Source organism: Neophocaena asiaeorientalis, unplaced genomic scaffold (genome assembly GCF_003031525.2).
Source record: "Neophocaena asiaeorientalis asiaeorientalis breed wild unplaced genomic scaffold, Neophocaena_asiaeorientalis_V1.1 scaffold91, whole genome shotgun sequence".
NCBI classification, from domain to species: domain Eukaryota; kingdom Metazoa; phylum Chordata; class Mammalia; order Artiodactyla; family Phocoenidae; genus Neophocaena; species Neophocaena asiaeorientalis.
In genome coordinates, this window is record NW_020173198.1 from 3,031,467 (window position 1) to 3,039,467 (window position 8,001).

Sequence of the window (8,001 nt, forward strand, 5' to 3'; positions counted from 1 at the left end):
GGCCTTCTACCGGCCGACACTGAACATGCCCTTGGCTAGGTACTGGGGACATTCTCCAGAAATACACAAGAGTGGTGGCCCTCATGGAGCCTGTATTCTGGTGGGGAGAGACAGACAAAAAGAAGTAATGGACAAACTAAATGCAAATTATACTGTCATAGAAAACAGATGAGAGGTCTAGGTAGTGACACAGAGGGGGCACCCTGGATGGTAAGAAATACCCCAGCCACAGGGGAAGCATTTTAGGCAGAAGGTCCTGCAAGTGCAAAGGCACTGAGGTGGGAGGGAGTGTGGCTCGCTCCAGGAACTTGGGAACTGTGTGGGGAATAGAGTGAACAAGCAAAGGGATGCTAGGAGACGGAGTCATGGAAGTCCCACATCCTGCACACCACCTAGGACCTTGCAGGATGGGGTGAAGAAGGTAGATTTGGCTCCAAGGGAAATTGGATGTCATCTGAGGTTTCATCAGAGGAGTGGCTTAATCCAATCTACATTTTCAAAAGAGTGCTCCAGCCATGATTTAGGGAGTGGGTAAGATGCAGCAGTGGGAACTTAACCCTTTGTGTTTAAAAAGTAGATGCTTTTGGAGATGGAAAGTTAACAGCTGCCATGTCCTTTGGAGTGAAACTGTGTCCCCTTAGAAATAGATCTGTGTTGAGGGAAGGGTCCCTTAAGGGACCCCTCTAGGTCAGTTCCTGTCTCACGAATGTGGCCCAGGAGGTCTCAGAAGAGGGTGAAATAAGATCTCTCAACACCCTCCCAACACCCCTGAGTATTTAAAGCTGGTCAGTGGGGAGGAAGTGGTTAAATCTGCATTTCAGCCAAGGGGACTACTGGGAAAAAAATAATTGACACAGCCCCTCCTTCAACCCATTTCCTCTTTTTTATTTTAACAGTTTTATTGAGGTATAATTTACACAGCATAAAATTCACCCATTGTAAGTGTACAATTCAATGATTTTTAGTAAGTTTACTGAGCTTTGCAACCATCACTGCTATCTAATTTTTTGAATATTTCCAAAAAGGTCCCTTGTTCCTGTTTGCAGTCAATCCCGTTCCCACTCCCAGCCCCAGTAATCTCCTTTCTGTCTCTACTGATTTTCCTTTTTCTTTTCTGGGTATTCTGTATAAATTGAATCACGCATGTGGTCTTTTGTGTCTGCTTTCTTTTCTTTTGCGTAACGTGTGTGAGTTTCTTCTGTGTGGTAGCATGTACTTCATTCATTTTTATGCCCGAGTAATACTCCATCGCACAGATATGCTACATTTGGTTATTCCATTCATCAGCTGGTGGAAGCTGGATTGTGTTCACTTTATCTCTATTACGAATAACACGGCTATGAACATATCCGTGCAAATCTATGTGCAGACCTGCATTTCAAATCTTGCGGATATACACCCAGGAGTGGATTGCTGGGTCATTCTATGTTTAACTTACCGAAGAGCTGACAAACAGATTTCCACAGCAGCCACACCATTTTACACTGCCACCAGTAATGTATGAGAACTCCAATTTCTCCACGTCATTGCCAACACTTACTATTTTTCTTTTTTTTTTTTACTAGAGCCATCTTGGTGTGTATAAAATGGTATCTCATTGTGGTTTTGCTTTGCATTTCCCTAATGGTTAATGGTGTTGAACATATTTTCGTGTGCTTGGTAGTCATTTATACACCTTCTTTGGAGAAATATCTATTCAAGTCCTTTGCCTGTTTTTAACTTGGGCTGTGCTATAGACTGTCTGTTCTCCCCCATAATCACATGTGGAAATCCTACCCCTCAAATGTAATGGTATTAGAAGGTGGGGCCTCTGAGAGATGATTAGGTAATGAGGGCAGAGCCTTCATGAATGTGAATAGTGCCCTTATGAACAAGACACTAGAAAGATAAGTTACTCCTTCTGCCCTGTGAGGATACAACAGTCTATAAACAAGGAAGCGGGCTCTATCGAATCTGCTGGCACCTTGATGTTGGACTTCCCAGTCTCCAGAACTGTGAGAAGTAAATTCTGTTGTTAATAAGCCACCTAGTCTACTGGATTTTGTTATAGCAGCCCAAACACACTAAGACAGATTGTTTGTCATTTTGTTGTTGAGTTGTAAGAGTTCTTTATATATCCAGGATACTAGACCCTTATCAAATATATGATTTGCAAATACTTTCTCCCATTCTGTGGTCATCTTTTCACTTTCTTATAGTTTTTAATGTTTATGAAGTACAGTTTATCGCTTTTGTTCTTTTGGTGCCCATGCTCTTGGTGTCATGTCTATGAGTCTATCACCAAATCTAAGGACATGAAGATATACCCTTATACCTTCCTCTAAGAGTTTTATTTTGTTAGCTCTTATATTTAAGTTTCTAATCCACTTTATATTGATTTTTGTATATGATGTAAGGATCCATGTATGTAGATATCCAGTTGTCCCAGCACCTGCTTGTTGAAGAGACTATTCTTTCCCCATTGAATTGTCTTGGCATCCTTGTCAAAAGTACTGTCCATACAGTACGGATTTATTTCTAGACTCTTGATTAAATTCCATTGATCTCTATTTCTGTCCTTATGCCAGTATTACACTGTTTTGATTACTGTAGATTTGTAGTAAGTTCTGAAATTGGGAGTTTGAGCCCTCCAACTTTGTTGTTCTTTTTAAAGATTGTTTTGGCTATTCTGGGTCCTATGCAATTTCATATGAATTTTAGGATCAACTTTTCCATTTCTGAAAGAACAAAAGGTTATTGGGATTTTGGCAGGGATTGCACTGAATCTAGATGTTGTTTGAGAAAAAGTGCCATCTTAACAATGCTAATTCTTCCATTACATGAACATGGGATGCTTTTTCATTTACTTAGATCTTTAATTTCTTTCAGCAATGTTTTGTAGTTTCCAGTGTATAAGTCTTTCACCTCCTTGGTTAAATCTATTCCTAAGTATATTATTATTTTTGATACTATTATATATGGAATTGTTTTCTTGATTTCCTTTTTGGATTGTTCATTGTTAGTGTATATAAACACAGCTAACTTTTGTATTAATCTTGTACCCTGCCATTTTGCTTAATTTGTTTATTAGCTCTAATAATTTTTTGGTGAATTCTTAAGGATTTTCTAGCTATAGTATTATGTCATCTGCAAATAGTGGTATTTTACCTCTTCCTTTCCAGTTTCTTTTATTTCTTTTTCTTGCTGAATTGCTCTGGCAAAATCCTTCAGTGTGATGTTGAATAGCAGTGGTGACAGCAGGCACCCTTCTTTCTGATCTTAGGGGAAAAGCTTTTGGTGTATCATTCATCATGTGTGATGTTAACTGTGGGTTTTTCACATATGGCCTTTATGACGTTGAGGGACTTCCATTCTATTCCTAGTTTGCTAAGTGTTTTTTTTTTTTTATCATGAAAGGGTATTGAATTTAATCAAATGCTTCTCTTTTTTTTGCATCAGTTGAGATCAGCATGTGGGTTTTCCTTCATTTTATTAATGTGGTGTACTACCTTGATTAATTTTATGTTGAACAACCCTTGAATTCCTGGGAAAACCCTACTTGGTCATGGTGTATAATCCTCTTAACATGCGATAGGATTCAGTTTGCGGACTAACGGACTTTAATGGGGCCCTACAAGTCCGTTAGGCTCTGTTCACTTTTCTTCACTCTTTTTTTCCTTTATGCACCTCAAACTGGATAATTTCAATTTGCCTATCTTCAAGCCACTGATTCTTTGTTCTGCCTGCTGCAAATCTGATGTTGAACCCCTCCGGTAAATTTCTCATTTCAGTGTTTACTTTTCAGCTCCAGAATTTCTATTTGGTTCCTTTGTATAATTTCTTTTTATTAATATTTTCTATTTGTTCATACATCATTCTGGTTTCCCTTAGTTCTTCATCCATGGTTTCCTTTAGCATTTTGTGCATATTTAAGACACCAGATTTAAGATCTTTATCTAGTAAGCCCAATGTCTGGATTTCCTCGGGGACAGTTTCTGTCGTTTTCCTTTTTGGTTTGTGTTTTCCTTGTGAATGGGCCATGCTTTCCTATGTCTTTTATGCCTTATTGTTTTTGTTATTGTTGAAAACTGGACATCTTGAACATTGTAATGTGATAACTCTGGAAATTAGATTCTCCCCTGCCCCTCTGCCCCAACAGGGTTTGCTTTTGTTGTTTGCTTTGGCTGCAGCCATCCATTTGTTTAGTGAATTTTCCAATCTATTTTTGCAAATACCGTATTATTCCTTGTTGTTGTATATTCACTGAAGTCTCCACTCCATTCCATTATCTTGGCAGTCAGCCAGCGATCTGATAGAGATTTCCTTAAACACCTGGAGCCAAAATGAATAAGGCACACAGAACAAAAACTACTTTCTCAGTCTTTAGAGATTGGCTCTGAGCTGGGACACTTCTTCAATGCTTAGCCAGGCTGACTATAACTGTATTTTAGCTTTCACCTTAGCGTTTCACCTGCTTGTGAAGAATCCAAAGATTAGCCAGAGGTGCAAACCTAGGGTCTTCTCAGATCTTTTCTGTGCTGCATTCAGCCCTGGGCGTACACATTGCATTCCAGATTCCCTGGTATATGTGGAAGCCTTTCAATGCCTTTGTATTTTCCTCTCCAGCCTCCTCCTTCCCAGGCTTTTTGGTCTGTCTGTGCTTGCTCTGTCCATCACCCCTTGCCCCAGTTGGGCAGTATATGTCTTTAAGTTATTTCAACAGACACTACCTAGGAAGCAGCTCCAGTCTTGAAAGAGTTTCAAAGGGGTGGCACAACGAAGGCAAATGCCCAAGCCAATCCCTCAGGAAGCTACCAGACAGATCAAAAGGTACAACCACAATTCTTTGAGAACAAAGTCTGTATTGCCCTTTCCTGTTCTAGCAAATCACACCCAAAATGCAGACCACTGTTCCCCCCCACCCCCGCCCCGACTGAGCTGGGGAATAGGAAGTAGTAAGCAGATAAGCAAAAATGCCACAATACATTCTTAGCAAATACTGAGTCTCTTTCTTCATCAAGGAGGCCCCCTGGTTGCTTTTCAGTTTTGATTAGATTCCAGGAAAAAAAGTTGATCCTGACAGGTTTTGCCAGCTTAATGCTTGTGTCAGTGGAAAGACTGAGCCTTGAAATTCTCTACATTTTAAAGTTTATTAAACTGCAATTTACCAATTATTTTTCCCTTCTGTGGATTGCACTTTTGGTGCATGTCTAAGAGCAATGTGCTTGGCCCAAGGTAACACAAATTCTCCTTATGTTTTCTTCTAAAAGTTTCATTGTTTTAGTTCTCATGTTTAGCACCATGGTTCATTTTGAGTTAATGTTTGTGTATAGTGTGAGATAATCCAAATTTATCTTTTTGCATGTGAATATCCAATTGTCCTAGCATAATACGTTAAAAGGATTATCTTTTCCCCATGGAATTACCTTGGCACCTATTTTGAAAATTAATTAACTATAAATGTATGGGTTTATTTTTGTACTCTATTCTATTCCATTGCTTTAAGTCTATCTGTGTGTCAGTACCACACTGTCTGGATTACAGTAGCTTTTTAAAAAATTTTTTTTATAAACATCTTTATTGGAGTATAATTGCTTTACAATGGTGTGTTAGTTTCTGCTTCATAACAAAGTGAATCAGTTATACACGTACATATGTTCCCATATCTCCTCCCTCTTGCGCCTCACTCCCTCCCACCCTTCCTATCCCACTCCTCTAGGTGGTCACAAACCACTGAGCTGATCTCCCTGTGCTAGGCGGCTGCTTCCCGCTAGCTGTCTGTTTTACGTTTGGTAGTATATATATGTCCATGCCACTCTCTCACTTTGTCACAGCTTACCCTTCCCCCTCCCTATATCCTCAAGTCCATTCTCTAGTAGGTCTTGGATTACAGTAGCTTTGTAGCAAGTTTTGAAATTGGGAAGTGAAAGTCATGCAACTTTATTTTGCTTTTTCAGAATTGTTTTGCCTATTCTGGCTCCTTTGGATTTCTGTATAAATTTTAGGATTAGCTTGTTAATTTCTGCAAAAATATCTGCTGGGATTTTGACAAGGATTGTGTCGAATCTATAGATCAATTGGGGGAGATGTGCCATCTTAAAAATATTGTATCTTCCAATCCATGCCCATGAACTAGCTCTCCATTTATTTACATCTTTTAAAATCTCTCTCGGGAACCTCCTTCCGCATCCATTTCCTTTTGAGGCCCAACATTGTAGGGCTCCTTTGATGGACCAAATGGTCGGCTAAGGACTCTAGCCAAGGAAGGGCAGGAGGTGTTACACTGAGAACTCACCATAGCAGAAGGTAACATCTAGAGGGTGGTGGCGGGAGGGCTGGGCTGTACACACATGTGGCTGAGACTTGGAACCATCTTTTCATTCTGTTACGCTGTTACAGTGGCTTTATTTCAAGAGCAGTGGCTGAATATAAAACTAATAAACGGTGCCCTCAGTTACGAGTAACACAGAAGGGAAACGATTATCCTGCTTTCAAGACTCACCTGGGTGTGTTTGAGGCTGTGGACCAAACAGGACTCTCATTCAAGCAGATGATAATAACGTCTTAGAATTTTCTAAATCTCTTCCTCAAATTAGTCTCCCTGGTGGGCTGATCAGATTGCCCAGCCATGGATCACATTATTGCTGTTTGAGGCAGGAGGGATGTCTTGGTTGGGTTCCCCCAGAAGCAATTTCTTTTTAATTAATTAATTAATTAATTTTTGGCTGCGTTGGGTCTTTGTTGCTGTGCACAGGCTTTCTCTAGATGCGGCGAGCGGGGGCTACTCTTCGTTGTGGTGCGCAGGCTTCTCATTGCGGTGGCTTCTCTTGTTGCGGAGCCAGAAGCAATTTATAAGACAAGGATTCAAGTGCACGTGATGGATTTGCGAGGTGAGCCCAGAAAACATTTGCAGGCGAGTCAGCAAGCGAGGCACGGCAGGGCAGGAAGCCAACAGGGAGCTCGAAGAGCGGGTTAGTGCTGTGGCAACTGGAACTTAATCCAGTTAATTTCTCCAACTTGTCCCAGATGAGGAGCAAGGAAGCCGGGGTATTTCTTCACTAGGACCCCAACTGCCATTAGTAGAGGGCTGCTTCCAGGGGCAGTTCAGCTGCCCTCCTGTGCGTACCTGCAGCCAAAAATAAGCCTTCGGGCTACTAGTTGCAAGTATTTTGCAATAAGAACCCCTCAGTGTGTAGAGCTGAGAGGATGAGGGTGAGGCTCCAACGTTGGCTGCAGGGCAAATGGCAGCCACTGCTAATTGCCTCCCAACTTCCTTCCTGCCCTTCTCCCTCATATTAGAACCACAGTGTAGAGAGACTGGGGAGTAGAAGGACATGTGCTCACTCCCTCTTGCGACAGCACCGGAATCACAACTAATTGCTGAACAATCATCGACAGGAGGACACGGGAACTCACCAAAAAAGACACCCCGCATCCAAAGACAAAGGAGAAGCTGCAGTGAGACAGTAGGAGGGGCGCAATCACAGTAAAATCAAATCCCATAACCGCTGGGTGGGTGACTCACAGACTGGAGAACACTTACACCACAGAAGTCCACCTGCTGGAGTGAAGGTTCTGAGCCCCATGTCAGGCTTCCCAACCTGGGGGTCCAGCAATGGAGGAGGAATTCCTAGAGAGTCAGACTTTGAAGCCTAGTGGGATTTGATTGCAGGACTTCGACAGGACTGGGGGAAACAGAAACTCCACTCTTGGAGGGCACACAAAGTAGTGTGTGCATCGGGACCCAGGGGAAGGAGCAGTGACCCCGGGGGAGACTGAACCAGACAAACAAAATCCAACAACACATTAAAAGGATCGTACAACAATGATCAAGTGGGATTTATCCCAGGGATGCAAGGATTCTTCAATATGTGCAAAGCAATCAATGTGATAAAGATCATAAAGAGAAATAAAGGAAACAATTCCATTCACCATTGCAAGAAAAAGAATAAAATACCTAGGAATAAACCTACCTAAGGAGGTAAAAGACCTGTACTCAGAAAACTATAAGACACTGATGAA

The 8,001-nt window shown here is 41.4% G+C and overlaps 1 protein-coding gene across 4 annotated transcripts in view; it reads right to left on the reverse strand.

The window, feature by feature from the left end:
• Positions 1–8,001, reverse strand: part of IL21R (interleukin 21 receptor) — a 53,515-nt gene that overhangs the window by 34,161 nt on the left and 11,353 nt on the right. Inside the window, exon 1 of one of the 4 annotated variants that reach the window (XM_024744201.1) lies at positions 6,482–7,405. The exons of the other annotated variants lie outside the window; for them this stretch is intronic. The gene's annotated coding sequence lies outside the window, so the exon portion shown is untranslated. Of the gene's footprint in view, positions 1–6,481; positions 7,406–8,001 lie in introns of those variants that run through there. 4 annotated transcript variants of the gene reach the window in all.